Here is a 16,695-nt window from a genome sequence, read left to right as displayed (position 1 = left end):
ATTTCCTGTTCTTCTTCCTTCCTTTCTTCTTTCTCTTGTTCTTTCTTATGCCCGTCCTTCCTTCCTTCAACACTATATTTTTCCGTTCTTCCTTCTTTCTTTCCTTTCCTCCTCTTCCTCCTCCTTCTCCTCCTCCTCCTCCTCCTCCTCCCACTATTCCATTCGTTTATGTCAAGAGATACAAGTGTTTGAATTTTTCTCTCGCTGTTGCAATGAGTTATGTAATGGACGTTTTATTGAAGAGAGAGAGAGAGAGAGAGAGAGAGAGAGAGAGAGAGAGAGAGAGAGAGAGAGAGAGAGAGAGAGAGAGCAATGGTAAAGTCAGTTCTATCACCATCCGAGTTTTTTTTTAATTGCTTAACAAACTCTCTCTCTCTCTCTCTCTCTCTCTCTCTCTCTCTCTCTCTCTCTCTCTCTCTCTCTCTCTCTCTCTCTCTCTCTTTATCTATCTATCTCTACCTCTCTATCTATCTATCTCTCCCTCCTCTTTTTCCTCCTCCTCTTCTACGCCCTTCTTTCCTACCTTTCTTATTTGTCTTCACCTTGCCTCTCTGCCTTCTTCTCCCCCTCTCCTTCTCTCTTTCAACTTTCCCTTCCAGCTAGTATAGTCTGTTCAAACGAAGGGTTCCCTCTGACCACCTTCCCCATTGCTCGTAAGGCCTCTGTTGATTGACTGGGTGGGTTCTTTTCTTGGTTTCATTCTCTGTCGCTGTGAATCACATATTGTCTAGTGATGCATGGTTCTTATATGTGCCTTAGTTTCTATAATATGTCCCTCTTGCATCGTTCTTCCTTCTCTCTTTTTTTTTTATATCTTTCGTTCTCCCTCTTTCCCATATTATTTCTTTATCATTCATAATTCGTCTGCATCCTCTTACCTTCCTTCGTTCTTTTGCTATGGTCGAAAATGTGTTCAATTCTACACAAAAAGTTAATATTTAGGTCACCAACAAAGTCCCTGTAACACTAAAGCCACGTTTAGCACTGGCATAAGGTTGTTCAGATTTGCACCAGATAGCCACCAAATTTTCAGCTATAACAAAAGACTACGTTAGGTGAAGAGATATAACTGGAGAGTGACGTGGCAAGCTCTACGGATAGGCCCAACCATATTTGCATTACTCAAAGGCTACCATAATGGACCCTGAGAATACCCCGTCGCCTTAGCACATCACATAACCCATCATGCTCCTACAGTGTATTACGGCGAAGCATTACCTAGAGTCCTAGACAGTGACGCGGTAAACTCTACGGACAGGCCAAGCCACGTTTACATCACTCGAAAGCTACTCATCACCTACTTCCTCCTTTCTCTCTTCTCACTTCTAATTGTTTTTTTTTCTCCTTTCCATCTCTCTGATCTTCTTTCCTTCCTCTTCCCCCTCGCCCCTTCTAGCTGGTATATACGTATTAAACTCTTGCGTCACCCCTTTCTTTTTTTTCTTCTACATTCTTTTTCTTTCTTCTCTCTTGTCTTTACCGTCCTTAATCTCTCTCTCTCTCTCTCTCTCTCTCTCTCTCTCTCTCTCTCTCTCTCTCTCTCTCTCTCTCTCTCTCTCTCTCTCTCTCTCTCTCTAGACCACCTTGAGCATTCTTCACCCTTCTCCCTCCTCCTCTTCCTCCACCTCCTCCTTAGCAACAGTTAATGTCCGCATGACAGGTGGAGTGAGGTGTGGGTGCAGTAAGGTGACAGGTTACTGGTGCCGTGCCTAGTACCGCCGGTAAAACGAGGATCAAGCCTCCACCTGTGCCCCTGAAACTACACCTCACCCATCGTGAGCATTAGGGGGGATCCTGAGGCTGCCCTGTGTAGGCCACTCGGCCTCTTCCAGTCTCCTTGTGTTTCTGTGTTCTTATGTTCTTATGTAATGAAGTCATTTTCCCCCACAGCTTAGGTTACCAGTAGTGTAAGTTAAGGGTAGTAATTTCCTCTTATTTCTCTCTTTACTGTAAAATTTCCATGGCCCTTTCTTCCTTAAAGGTACATGGTGTTCTCTTCTAACTATTTCCTGCCAGCACGTTGCCGGAGGGAGAGGTGGGTGGGGAGGAGCCTTCATCTATTCTGTCCTGTCCTACCACACGTAGATTACTAGTAGTAGCGGTAGTAAACAGACACCCTCGTCATAGACCGATAGGTCTTCTGGTGTCTGTTCTTCCTATGTATTCCTATGTATTCCTCCTCCTCTTCACACTTCTTTACCACAGGTTTCTCCCCCCCCCCCCCCCCCCCTTCGAAACCCCGCCGGAACATGCTTGTGTGCTGCCCAGAGATAGAACGAAAAATTTGAAGCCACTGCTGGTTGGACTTTTTCGTTTGGTTCTCTTTCTGTGTGTGTGTGTGTGTGTTTATCTGTCTCTCTCTCTCTCTCACTCTATTTCTGTCTGTCTTTATTTATTTTTCTCTTTCTTTCTTTGTTTTTGTTTCTTTCTGTGTCTCTGTATTGTCTATCCAGTGTTTCTTATCCGTTTCAAACACACACGCAACATACCCAACACACACGATTTGGATTTTGGGGATTAAAGCAAGACATTGAGCGAGGATTGAGCTATCTCTCGACCGATTGTGAGCGAGGTTGAGCCAGAGATCGCTGAGGTATTGAGGGATTAAATCTGGTGTTAGTTTCATCATATAAGCGGCCCTAGGCGGCCCTCCAGCGACACCGACTGAGACCTTCTTTCTAATATGAAACTCTTGAAGGGAAGGAACCAAAGGGCCTCATAAAACATTTAATGGGGAGCCGAGGGGTGAGGGGAGGTGAGAAGGGGTTGTGGGTGGGGTGTGTGTGTGTGTGTGTGTCGGTCCGTCCGTCCCTTCTGTCTCTCCCCTATAAAGGAACCGAATGAAATAGTGAGAGAGAGAGAGAGAGAGAGAATAATTCTTTTCCACTCCTCAACGTTCTCGCTTCGTATTTGATTACTAATTTTTTTTCTTTTTTTCTTTATTTTTTCTTTATCTATCTATCTATGAAACGAGAGAGAGAGAGAGAGAGAGAGAGAGAGAGACTCAAATTCATCTTCCAAGCCTCCCTCCTCCTCCTCCTCCTCCTCCTCCTCCTCCTCCTCCTCCTTTCCTTGCATATAAATACCCAATTAATGTTCAAATCTGTCGTAGTAAATTTAATCTCTGTGCCTGAGCTGAGCGCCGGTAGTGGTGGTGGTAGTGGTGGTGGTTGTGGTGGTGGTGGTGGTGGAGGTAGTGATGGAGGTCTTTGTATGGTGAGTAAGGGAGAGAGAAGTATATTATAATCTCGTTTCTCTGTTATTTTCTTTATTTTCTTTTTGGTTATCCTTTTATTCTTCTCTTTTTTCTCTCGTTTGTTCCTCTTTTGTTTTCTCTCCTATTTTCTCTTTTTTTTATAATGTAGGGAAGGAAAAGATAGATAGATAGATAAAGATACAATGAGAGAGAGAGAGAGAGAGAGAGAGAGAGAGAGAGAGAGAGAACAACGAAATACACAAGCCAATTACTGGGCCGTTCGTGAAATCGTTTTTCTTCATCGGCCATCACCACTACCACCGCAACCACCACCATCACCACCATTTGCACGAACCCTCCCCCCCACCACCACCACCATGACAATCACCACCACCATAGTGAGTCAGTTCGTGAATGAGTGAGTTTCGCGAGTCAAGGTTTCGTGGGAGGGGAGTTGTTAGAATATTTGAAGTTCTTGTTCCATGTTATATTACGCTATAGACGAAGGTTGACGTAAAAATTGAGAGAGAGAGAGAGAGAGAGAGAGAGAGAGAGCAAGGGTAAAGTCAGTTCTATCACCATCCGAGTCTATTTTTTTAATTGCTTAACAAACTCTCTCTCTCTCTCTCTCTCTCTCTCTCTCTCTCTCACACACACACACACACACACACACACACTTTACAGGTATGTGTGTGGTATGTTTTTTCTTTCTTTTTTTCTTTTTTCTAACTTTTTTTTACAGAGAGCGGCGTCAGCTTCTTTATGCCTTACAGTTTCTCTCTTTCCATTTTAGCGGCTGGACCTTTTTCATTCTTTTCACCTTTTTTTATATTTTTATGTGTGGTTCTCCCTTCCCCAACCTTCCCATCACATTCTCGCTTTTTCCGTCACCCTCTCTCTGTCTCTCTCGCTCCTCTCTCTCTTGCTCTCTCTCTCTCTCTCTGTGGTCCATATTCTCAGATGCTGTCGGCTCTCACTACAACAACTATTATTTCCCAAGGCCACAAATGAGATTAGTCTGGTTCTCATGAGTGTTTTATCACGTCCTTGGTGCAGAAGCGCTATCAAACTATCACTTGGCACATAAAACTACCCTTGAAGATACTACTAACACAACGTCTACGAAAGCCTTAAGAAATGGGTCTTTTCACGTTTATGGTGCAGAAGCCTTGTCAAACTATTACTAGCGTCATAACACTTCCCATGGAAATACTACCAACAGCCTTATCAAGTGTGGGTGTGAGGGCCTCGAAATGTTTAGGAATATGGGTCTCATTTCTCTCTTCTCTCTATCTTGTCGCCGTCTCTTCTCTTCCCTCTCAGTCTCCTTAGTTTTACTCCATTATTACCCTTCCCGTCATCATTCACTCCTTCTTTCTTTTCTCTTCCCCTTCTCTAGTACAGTGCGGGGCTATGTGTGGCAGCCTCGTCCTGGTCCACAGCCCCCTAGCGTTCCCTGTCCGTCCCTCACACCGCCCCAGACACGAACACGCCGGCGAGGAAGCATCAGGAGCCAAAGTAGGTAATCTGCAAACCGTGTAAGAGTGGTAAATTTTATGAAATCTGTCAAAACTTTGACCGAGGTAATGTTGATGTGGACGGAGATGAAGCAGTGTAAAGCTACAAGATGGCCTCTCAGCCCTCGGAGAAAAACTGCGATCCCAGCTATAAAAAAAAGTCTGCAGCATTATGTCCTTTATTTTCCATCCCTGGACGTGCGCGTGCGTCGCTGCGGAGTGTCAAGGACTTGCGTTAAGCCTCCATACTCAGCGTCGATTGCCGAGCCTTGCCTCGATGCCTGGAACTCGTGACCCCTCCGCGCCTCGTCCCCTCCGCCCTCAGACTCTTTACCACGCCCCCACCGTGGACTGGCGGGAGAAGCAGAACCCGCCGCGGCAGCTCTCACAGCCGGACATTAAACTCTTTCAAGCCTTAATATACCCATGTCAAAAGGCTCTCGCAGAAGTTGTCGGGCTGTCCATGGGTGGTTTCCTGAGCCTGGCGGTAGTTTTGCAAGCCTTCTGCGCCGTGAAGGGTAAAAACATTCACGACAACCTGACTGAGCTCCTCTCTGGCCTTGAGAAACGTTCGTAACAAGAGCCTAAAACTTATGAATCTCAGTTGTCTTTCAGAATTTCTCGCTCCATGCATTATGTATTTCAATTCCTTGACTCGCCCTCAGTGTACATAACTGTTCATGTTTGTGAAAAGTGAAAACAAAGTGGATAGCACGCCGGGGCTGCACGCGTCAACAAACTGGAAAATGTAAAAATGTAAATATCACACTCGCCAGCGGGGGGCGTGATGCCTTGATCCCTGTAGGGCAGCGTGGGGGGCGGCGGGGGCGGGGCGGGGGTGGCGGGCGAGGCGGCGAGGAGGCGGAAGGAAAGGTTACAGGCGAAGGACTGCTAGTGGGGAGGGGACGAGCGTCGCGCCACCGCCTCAGTGTGAATGTAAACAGGTGGGAACGTATAAAGGGGCAGAGCTCGACGTAGATGTAGTAAGTAGTAGTAGTAACAGTAGTAGTTGTAGTAGTAGTAGTAGTAGTAGTAGTAGACGTAGTAGCGGTAGTAGTAGTAGACAGCGTAACTCAAAGTCTACGGGTATTTCAAAGCTGATTTATTTTACTGTGTGGGTGATATTTTCTTCTCTAATTAACACACACACACACACACACACACACACACACACACACACACACACACACACACACACACACACACACCTTGAAGTGGAAGGAACAGATGGGACGAGGAGGACAAATACAAGGAGAGTGGAGGAGGAGGAGGAGGGAGGAGGAGGAGGGGGAGGAGGAAAAAGGATGAGGAGGTGGAGGAAGGAAGGGAGAGGGTGTGTTTCCTCCTTTTTTCCTCCTCCTCCTCCTCCTCCTTCTCCTTTTCTTCCTTTTCCACTCTTCCACTTCCTCGTTTTGTCATCTACTTTCTGTTTCTTCTTCTTTATCTACTTCTTCCTTCCCACTCACTCCTTGTCTCTATCCATCCCTTTCTCTCCCTCCCTCAGTCACTCAATATCGCCCTCAGCAAAGCGCAGTTTCAATCAGCTATTTTCTTCTCTTAAACTATTATCAGCTGCTCTAATCTCTTCCCCTCTCTCTCCCTCTCTCACCTTCTCTCCCTTTCTCTCCCTCCCTCACCCCTTCCCTCAGTCACTCAGTATCGGCCTCAGCAGAGCGCAGTTTCAATCAGTTATTTTATTAAGCTAGTATCAACTGCTCTCGTCCCCCTCCCTTTCCCCTCTCTCTTTTTCTCTCCCTCCCTCCCTCTCCCTCCCTGTTATTCCTCCAGTCACTTGGTATCGGCCTCAGCAAAGCGCAGTTTCAATCAGCTATTCCTTTTTATCCTTGGAGTTGACGGACACAAAAATAGCCTCTACGTCCATTACATTATTACAGTCAAAGGCGCGGGATTGCGACGGCACAGCCACCGCTCCCCTTCCTGGTGCTTGTGTGTGTGTGTGTGTGTGTGTGTGTGTGTGTCACCCTGAGGTCACCGGCCGGTCACCTTGACTGAGAGAGAGAGAGAGAGAGAGAGAGAGAGAGAGAGAGAGAGAGAGAGAGAGAGAGAGAGAGAGAGAGAGAGAGAGAGAGAGAGAGAGAGAGAGAGAGATAAAAATGAATTATATAATATACTTTACTCTTTCATGCTAACAGACAGACAGGCAGACAGACAGCAACACCCTCTAATAAAAAAGTATATTAATAAAAGGGAAACGAAGAATTATGAGCACAATAAAATGAAAATGTGAATGTCAGAGAGAAGAGAAAAATAAATATATAATAGACGCAGGAAAAGGAAAAATGAGACTTGGAGAGGAACCAAAAATAATATAGTGAAAATAATATGGGGAAAATAATAGATAATAGATTTGAAATAGAAAATAAATAGAAAATAGAAAAAATAGAAAATATATAAAAGAGAAAACACAGGAAATAGAAAAAAATCAATTCAAATAATAAAAATGAAAAAAAAAGAAAAAATAGAAAAATTGAAAATAAAGAGAAATATAAATAAAAGAAGAGAAATTAGAAAATATGAGGAAATTATATGAGTGGAGAGAGAGAGAGAGAGAGAGAGAGAGAGAGAGAGAGAGAGAGAGAGAGAGAGAGAGAGAGAGAGAGGCCTGTGTCTTCTCCTCCTTCTTCCTCCTCCTCCTCCTCCTCCTCCTCCTCCTCCTCCTCTACTTCTTGTCATTTCTTTCTCTCCATTTCTTCATACTCCTCCTCCTCCTCCTCTTCCTCTTGTTTCCCAGATGACATTTAGACTAAGAGAGTGAGGGAGAGAGAGGAGGTAGGAAAGGAAGGAGAGAAAGAGGGAGGAAGGGAGGAAAGAAAAAAAGAATGATAGACGGATGCTGGAGGAAAAAAGAGGATTACGAGAGAGAGAGAGAGAGAGAGAGAGAGAGAGAGAGAGAGAGAGATAGCAGGGGGGGGGGTCCTAGGAGACTTGTTGATACAGCAGCTTGTCTCCTCGGCCGCTACGGAATACTGATGTCGTGTGCGTGTGTGTGTGTGTGTGTGTGTGTGTGTGTGTGTGTGTGTGTGTGTGTGTGTGTGTGTGTGTGTGTGTGTGTGTGTGTGTGTGTGTGTGTGTGTGTCCGCCGGTCCTGAAAAATGTCCCTCCGTTTTTTTCCTAACTTTTTTCGCCATTCTTCGCGTTGGTCGGCCTTAAAAAATACACACGCCAACCAACGTCTCTCGGTGCATGTCTTTTTATATATAGTGAAGAAAGCAACTCAAGGGAAAATAAACAAAAAATAAAGAAAAAAGCTTGTCAGTGTGTGTGTGTGTGTGTGTGTGTGTGTGTGTGTGTGTGTGTGTGTGTGTGTGTGTGTGTGTGTGTGTGTGTGTGTGTGTTAATTAAAATACGTTTTACCTGGAACGCTAATATTTTTTTCTTCTTTATGATATTTGCGAAATGTTGTCTGGTTCCATTCTTTAGTATTTTTTATCTCTTTTCGTCAAGCTCAGTTTAGTTTAGTTCTCCTTTAAAAGCTGTTGTTTATGTTATCGCTTATTATATGGGGAGGTCACCTGCTCGTAAGGGATGCTTCTAAAGTCATGTGTTATAATTTCCTTAAATCAAGAGTTCGTATTCTTAAACGCCTCAGCACCTCAGTTCGCCTGTTTGAAAAGCGTATCGTGGAAGTTGCTGGGATTCTCATGATCAGTTTTGCGACCCTACTGATAGTTTTCCACAACTTCTGTATCTTGAACGGGAAAATCACCCAAGAAAACTCGTATTCTTCGGCCTATCGGCACTTAAGTTCGCCTGTTTGAAAAGATTATCGTGGAAGTTGCTAGGATTTCCACGAACAGTTAGTTTTGTGATGCTGGTGTTAGTTTTACACGACTTCCGCGCCATGAACGGAAAAAAACACCCATGAAAACCCGGCTAATCTTCTCTGTGGCCTTGGGAAATAGTTGTTATGGGAGCCCGATACGGTTAAAAATATGGACCAGTGTTTGTAGACGTGCTTGGCTTCAGTGTTGGTTTAGTGTGCAAGATAGAGTGTGCAGCCGACGTATGACCTTGGTGGGTGGTGTCACGTCTCCGAGGATGCACCATAACTCCTCTGTGTGCGTGTGTGTGTGTGTGTGTGTCCGTCCGTCTGTCTGTCTGTCTGTCTATCTTTCTTCTCTTCTCTTCTCTTCTCTTCTCTCTCTCTCTCTCTCTCTCTCTCTCTCTCTCTCTCTCTCTCTCTCTCTCTCTCTCTCTCTCTCTCTCTCTCTCTCTCTCTCTCTCTCTCTCTCTCTCTCTCTCTCTCTCTCTCTCTCTCTCTCTCTCTCTCTCTCTCTCTCTCTCTCTCTCTCTCTCTCTCTCTCTCTCTCTCTCTCTCTCTCTCTCTCTCTCTCTCTCTCTCTCTCTCTCTCTCTCTCTCTCTCTCTCTCTCTCTCTCTCTCTATCTCTCTCTCTCTCTCTCTCTCTCTCTCTCTCTCTCTCTCTCTCTCTCTCTCTCTCTCTCTCTCTCTCTCTCTCTCTCTCTCTCTCTCTCTCTTCCCTTCCCTTCCCTTTCCTTTCCTTTCCTTTCCCTTCCTTTCCTTCCCTTTCCCTACCCTCCCTTTCTCTTTATCTATCTATCTATCTATCTCTATCTATCTCTGCATGAAGCGCCAAGCAAAGTGACAGACTCGTGACATACAGTGCAGACCGACAGAGTTTCCAGACGAGGCGAGGCGAGGCGACAGGCTGGGGGTGTAATTACGTGAATCATCTCATTAGACCCTCACAAAGACCTTACCCTTGCTGGACCCGGACTAAGAACGGCCCCGTGATTGCCTCCTTCTCCTGGGCCGCGGCGGGAAGGAAACATGGAAACATGGAAATGCAGGCAACAGAAAGCCTATTGGCTCATTACGAGGTCGCCCGCTTGGGTGATTTAATCTGCTCGACCGCCACTTGGGGCTTGGTGAGCAGATGAAAGCACCTCGATATTCCTCGTTATTCAGTTTACTCTGACGCAGCGAAATGACGGTCGATTCTATATTTGAAGGAGTTGATGGTATTCGCATTTACTACTTCTGAGGAAGATTGTTCCAGTGGCGGATGACTCGGTTAGAAAGAAACTCCTTCAATGTCTGTGTTACATCGACTCGACTGAATGGGTAAACCGTTATTTCTAGTTCTTGAGTTGGTTTGCAGTTCAAGAATTTGGAGTAATCGACGTTATTGAACTTTTAGATACTTGAAGACTTGAATCATATCCCTCGTAGGCGTCTTTTCTCCAATGTAAAGAGATTGAGTCGCTTGAGTCGTTCCTCGTACGGTTGAGCCCTTAGGTTGGAATCATCTTTGTGGCGCGTCGTTGAATCCTTTCCAGTAAAGCAATGTCCTTTCTGTAATTGGGAGACCAGAACTGCACTGCATACTCGAGGTGCGGTCTTACCATGGAATTATACAAGGATAGCATCACGTCTGGTGTTTTACACTCGAAGTTCCTCGCTATGAACCCGAGCATAATGTTGGCCTTGTTGTATGCTTTTTACAGTGATTCGCGTGTTTCAGGTCACTGCTTATAGTGACTCAAGATCCTTTTCCTCCTGCATCGCTTGCAGAGGTCTCCCATTCATGATGTATGTGTGGTTACTATTTTGGGACCCAATGTGCATGACTTTGCATTTGTCAACATTAAAAGACATTTGCCATTTTCCGACCATTCGATAATGTGATTGAGGTCTTTCTGAATGATTTCGCAGTCGGTCTTTGTGAGGCATCTCCACCCACCTTGGTGTCATCTGCAAATTTCGATATTGTGGATTTCAGTCCTGATTCTAGGTCATTGATATATATGATAAAGAGGATGGGTCCCAGCACTGACCCTTGAGGCACTCCACTAGTGACTGGTAGCCAATCGGAAGGCTGTCCGTTGAGTAGTACTCGTTGTTTTCTGTCGGTGAGCCAATCTCTTATCCACGCGATCAGATTGGCTCCGATGCCCTCGAAGTGCAGTTTCTTAAGGAGTCGCTCGTGCGGTACCTTGTCGCTTTCTGAAAGTCAGGTATATAACATCACTGGGGATGTGGGCATCCCAGTTCTTATATATACCTTGGAAGAAGTCTAATAAATTCGTTAGGCAGGAGCGCTTGTTTCTGAAGCCATGCTGGGTGTCGGAGATTACATTATTGTTTTCTAGAAACTTAACAAGTTTATCTCTAATAATCTTTTCAGTATTTTTCCTGCCACTGATGTCAAACTTATGGGCCTGTAGTTTAATGCAACGCTTTTGTCTCCTTTTTGAAAATCGGTGTTACGTTCGCCATCTTCCAGTCTTCCGGGACCTTGTTTAGTTGAACTGACCGGTTGAATATGGTAGTGAGTGGTTGAAGTATTTGTTGTTTAAGCTCTTTTAATAACCGCGGGGACAAACTGTCGGGTCCCGTTGACTTGTTCGTGTCGAGTTTGTCCAAGTACTTTTTTACTTTTTGGTCGCATATTGAGTCAATTTCCAGCGGCGTGATCTCACTCGGCGGGCAGGGCTCTCGAATGGTTTCGATGTCCTCGACTGTGAATACGGATGCGAAGTTACTGTTGAGGATTCTGGCCATCTGTTTACTGTCCTGAGTTACAGATCCAGTCTCGTCTGTCAGGGGACCAATATTGGATTTTACTTTCTTTTTCGATCTTATGTACGTGAAGAATTTCTTGGAGTTAGTTTTGATTTCGCGCGCTATTTGCTTTTCATAGTTGCGTTTGCTACTCCGAATAAGGCTGCGGCAAGCTCTGAGGCTGTTGTGGTACTGTGTGCTGGCTTCGGCCGTAGCATTCTCTTTCATCAAATTATAATTCCTATTTTTTAGGTTTACTGCCCTTTTTATTTCTCTGGTCATCCACGGTGGATCTACGGCCCCATTTACTCGCCTGGATTTCGTAGGCACTGTAGCCTTCTCTACTTGCAACAGCTTATCTTTGAAGACGTTCCACGCGTTGTCGATTGTATTGTCGGTGATGCCAAGTTGGTCCCAGGTCGTATTGGGAAGCAGTGCACGGGCTAAGTTGAAATTTCCTTTTTTGTAATCTGGTATCACTGATGGATTATCTACGAGTTTGTGACATATGTTGATATTAAAACGGATTAAGTGGTGATCGCACCCATTAAGTTTCTCACCAACTGTACAGTCGCGAATGAGGTCGGGGTCGCTTACTAATACCAGATCCAGCAGATTGTTTTCTCTTGTTGGTTGAGTTACAACGAACGAATCCTCCACCATTTCTAAAAGCCTGTTACCCTCTTGATCTCCAGTCATCAGTCCCCAGTCAATGTTAGGGCAATTAAAGTCCCCAATTATAATTGCTTCCTTGCTTTGTGTTAGAGAGTGAATCTCTTCGTAGATTGTTTCGGAGGCCTGTATACGGTTGCAAGTGTTAGTTTCTTGTTATTTGCGGTTATTTCCACATAGACAGAATCGTATTTCTCTGCGTCCTGTTTGTCTATTTTATGGCAGGAGTGTACTTTTTACGTAGCAAACTACTCCTCCTCCTTTCTTGTGCTTTCGACTTTTGTGGAAGCTTTCGTACCCAGGGAATGACATTTCGGATTCTAGATGGGTAGAGTTGGCCCAAGTCTCTGTGATGGCTACCACATCTGGTTTCTCTGTTGCAATATACGCCCTAATTTCGTCCTTTTTGGGTATTAAACTACGTGCATTTGTGTACATGATAGAAATGTGGCCGTGACGAGTTGTACCAGTTCGCTTGTCGGAGGCGTGGTTAGTTACACAGTTTCTTGTGAGTCGCACTGACGCTACAGGTTGGTTGATCAAGGGCTGCCTTTGCCCCGTCCTCGCCCGCCGTTTTTTGAAAGGCTTTTCGAAAAGCTTTTCACTGCCTCGTCCAGAAGCCTCCCGAAACGCGCCGATCCAACCTCATTCAGATGTAGTCCATCGTTCCAAAACAAGTCTGGGCGCTCAAGGAAGTGGTGCCAGGCGTTTGTAAACGCCACGCCTTCGTCGTCACAAATTTCCTTCAGACTAGTATTGATGTTGCTCGCTTTGCTGTTGAAGCCGGCGTAAGCGCTGATTCTGGGTAGAATTCCAGAGACAATGACGTGAGGGGACTTGGTCTTGTAACGCCGAATGACCTGACGGTATTTTGATAGTAGGGCCTGAGTTTGAGTAGACTGAACGTCATTTGTCCCCGCGTGAATCAAATAAACTGTGTCTTCCTTCGCGAGTTCCGTGACAGCATCGACAGCTGAAGTAATGTCGTCCAGTTTGGCTCCCGGAATACAATAACGGGAGGGATGGAGGGATCAGCGAAGGAGGAAAAAGTGATTGATGAAATAAAGGAAAGGTGGATGTTGGAGACGGTGGAGGCATAAGGGAGAGAGAGAAAAGGAGAGGGAAGAAGATTAGGAGGAGAAGGAAATACGTAAGGAGAGAGGAACAGAGAAGACAATAGGTTGGGAAAGGAAGGATGAGAGAAAGGAAGAAGAAAAGAAAAGAAAAAGAAAACAGGAAATAGAAAGGGAAAGGAAGAATAGGAGAAAAGAGGAAAGGGAGAGAAGGATAAGGAAGGAAAGGAAGAATATTACATTACCACGTGTCCTGCCCGGCTCTCTTACCTTCAAAACCTATTAACATCACCCTAATTAAAGCCCAGCATCCATTTATAAACTTAACCCATTACTACGTGTCCTGCCCGGCTCTCTTACCACCAGAACCTTATTGACACCCCCTTATTAAAGCCCAGCATTCATTTGTAGACTTAACCCATTACTACGTGTCCTGCCCGGCTCTCTTACCACCAGAACCCTATTAACATCACCCTTATTTTAAAGCCGTTCATCCATCAACCATTTAATGAACTTCAATCATGTCTCCTCGCTCGCATTCCTCGCCTCACTTACGTCCGATTTTCCATGCTTCAGCGCGGCAGATTTTAAGGTTGAAAGCGGTGTTATTTTCTTCCGGGGAGTGAAAGAGAGAGAGCGAAACAGAGCAGCTCATAATTACGCGAAGGTTCGGCTTTTGCGCCACTCCCAGATAATGTTTTCCGCTGTCCGCATCGCTGGTTTGTGCTTTGAGCGTCTGTTTGATCGTTAACAAAGAGAGAATCACCACCACTACCACCACTACTACCAACACCAACACGGCCACAAGCACTAGTGTACAGACTAATATGATTGTGTTTGTGTGATATTCAGGTCAGGTCCCTTTGTACTGTGTGTGTGTGTGTGTGTGTGTGTGTGTGTGTGTGTGTGTGAGGGTGGGGTGGAAGGGGGGCCGTGTGTGTGTGTGTGTGTGTGTGTGTGTGTGTGTGTGTGTGTGTGTACGCTAATAATTCTTCCTTTCTTTACTCAGCTTGGGGCCGAAGTCGATTCTGTCTTTTCATCGCCCAGAACCCAACACACACACGCGCCTTCTATGGTAAGTACTGCCAGGGTTTAGAACTTTCAGGGATTTTTGTAAGTACTGTAGAGTATATGCACAGTACTGTATATGTACTGTATTTAAATCTTCTTAATTAGGCAGTTGTAGTGAGGGAAGCTGCTGTACAAAAAAATATTCTTCTCTATTCTGTTTCGCGTGAATCTACAATGTTTTATAGGGTCATATTCTTAAACACTTCGGGGCCCCAGCGCACTTAATTGACAGGGCTTTCTAGGAGTTGTGGGCATATCCATGGAGTAGTTTCATGGCCCTGGTGGTAGTTTGATCCTTCTTTTGAACCCTGAACGTGAACAAAAACTCATGAAAACCGGATCACTTTTCTTTTGGACCTTTGGAAAGAGTTGACGTGAGAGGCGGAAGCGTCTGGGAATGCCGACCTACGTAGTATTTCGTGTTATTACTGCAAGGGAGGGAGGGAGGAGGTAAGGAGGCAATCTGTAGCGTGCGTCAGTGTGGCTTCACCGACCGTCCCGCCGAGGCAACCAGCGGAAGAAAATGAAGCTGGGTTTTGCTTACCTCGAATAAAGATCACATTCGTCATTCCACACAATGCCGCGGCTGGGAGCGAGGGTGAAGTGAAAAAAAGATATCCCATGTGGCAATATCTTGAAGGACGCAGGACGAGTGGGCGCCGCAGAAACGTGTCATTTTGCCCAGACAATGAGAAACCAAGGCGCCCCGACCCCCGAGGCCCGCACCGACTGCCTGGCCTGGGCTGAAGAGGCTCCCCAACGGCTCGGTCCAACGTCCCCATTGCAGCTGAACTCATGCCCTCCCCTCTCCCCTGGGTTGTGGTTCTTGGTTCTCCCCTTCTCCCCTTCTCTCTCCTCCCCGCCCTGCATTGTCTCTCCTGCCTCACAGCCCTCTCCTCCCTTCTCTTCTCCCTCATAATTCCCCTCTTCCTAGCTCCCTTTCCCTGCTCTCTCCCCTCCTTCCTACCCTTCCTACCCTTCCTTCCTCCCCTCACTCTTCTCCTCCTCCTCATCATCTGCTCCTCTTCCTCCTTTTCCTCCTCATCATTTTCCCTCTTCTCCTTCTCTCCTTTCATATTCCTCCTCCTCCTCCTCCTCCTCCTCCTCCTCCTCCTCTTCCCTTCTTTCCCCCTTATCTTCCTCTTCCTCAATCATTTATCTTCTCTCTCTCTCCTCCTTCTTCTCTTCCCTCCTTTTCCCTTTTTTCCTCTTCCTCTCTTCTTTCATTTCCCTGTTCCTCCTCCTCCTCCTCCTCTTCTTCCTCCCTAGCCTCCACTCCACGCACACACACTCCAACACCCTCCTCCTCCTCCTCCTCCTCCTCCTCCAACCTTCCCCTCTCACACTCTTCTCCTCCTCCCCCTCCCCCAGCCCCTCCCCCCCCAAGCACCTGCAGACAAGCCCCCTCCCCCTCCCAGCGCCAGGCCTCCCCAGGGTCTAGCGGGTCTGCTTTTTGCGCGAGAAAGTTTGGTTGAGTTTCATTCTCCCCCACGACTCCTGGAAGTTTGTTTTATGTGCGTTTGTTTGTTTGTTTCGCTTGTTTCTTGTGTTTTGTTCCATTGGTGCTCGTCATTATCATTATCATTATTATTATTATTTAGGAATGAGCCAAAGTGGGAAGTCGTAAGGTATGCAGTTAGGAAAAGGAGAGATGAATGGGGAAGGGAGTTATTTAGTAAAAGGTGTTTGATTGCTCTTCACTACCACCACCACCACCAACAACAACAACAACACTACCACAACTGTCAACGCCAACTTCATCACTCCATCATTCTCATCGTCCTCACTCTCAACACCGCGATCACCACCACCACCACCACCACCACCCCAGGTCGGTGATGTAGAGTACCAGCCTCGCACTACTCTATTTTCCGAGGGTGTGAGGCGGCCCGGCACAGGTGGCAGCGGCAGGGAGCATGCAGGCACTCACCCCCACCTGCCCCGCCGCCTCGCCTGCCAGCTGGGACTCAGTGGCACCAGCTGCATACCGAGTGGCTCTTGTATGCTGGGCGGCCGCTGCGGCGATGGGAACACTGCACCGCTGGGGCCAGGAAGCATGGAAAGGCAGACTACAGAAAGCCCTTTGGTTCTGTACGAGGATGCCCGCTCCAGGGTGTTGAATCTCTTCGACATGGAAAGGCAAACAACCGAAAGCCGAGAACAGAAAACCCAAACCTCGCCCGCTCACGCCCTCTTCGCCCAAGCCTGGCCCCCCTACGCCCCCCAAGCCTAGTTACCTCACGTCCCCCACAAGCCTCGCCCTCACCCCTCCCCGCCAAGCCCAGGGGTGCACTGAAGACGTTTGCTCACGCCCCAGCGCCGCGTCACTCGTATGCTGAATGCTATTCCCCATACGAGGCTTCTGAGGCTGAGTCCAACACGAAATGAATATCATAACTAAACCAATACCTCCGAAAGACTACGAAAAAGATAAGGAGAATAATAGTTTAGGGAAAGAGAATAAATGAAACTGACAAAAATAATAAAAGGAATAATACTGGGACGTCAGCGAGTGCTTTAGAGTGTTAGATTCGTTATGAAGTGTAGGATCCCAAGACATCAGGGGCGGTGTTGTCAGATGCTTCCGCCCCTCACATCAGCTATTTCCAAAGGCCCGAAAA

General features: G+C 46.4%; 2 protein-coding genes across 2 annotated transcripts in view; one reads left to right on the top strand and one right to left on the bottom strand.

The window, feature by feature from the left end:
• LOC127007540 (neural cell adhesion molecule 1-like) overlaps positions 1 to 16,695 on the bottom strand; it is a 165,017-nt gene that overhangs the window by 137,095 nt on the left and 11,227 nt on the right. The window lies entirely within an intron of this gene.
• Positions 14,010 to 16,695, top strand: part of LOC127007226 (beta-alanine transporter-like) — a 65,261-nt gene continuing 62,575 nt past the window's right edge. The window contains exon 1 of the mRNA XM_050877934.1: positions 14,010 to 14,078. The gene's annotated coding sequence lies outside the window, so the exon portion shown is untranslated. The remainder of the gene's footprint in view (positions 14,079 to 16,695) is intronic.

The sequence above is a fragment of the Eriocheir sinensis genome, chromosome 35 (assembly GCF_024679095.1).
Source record: "Eriocheir sinensis breed Jianghai 21 chromosome 35, ASM2467909v1, whole genome shotgun sequence".
Taxonomy (NCBI): Eukaryota; Metazoa; Arthropoda; class Malacostraca; order Decapoda; family Varunidae; genus Eriocheir; species Eriocheir sinensis.
Note: the sequence above shows the minus strand (reverse complement) of the source record. Positions and strands in the feature narration are given on the sequence as shown.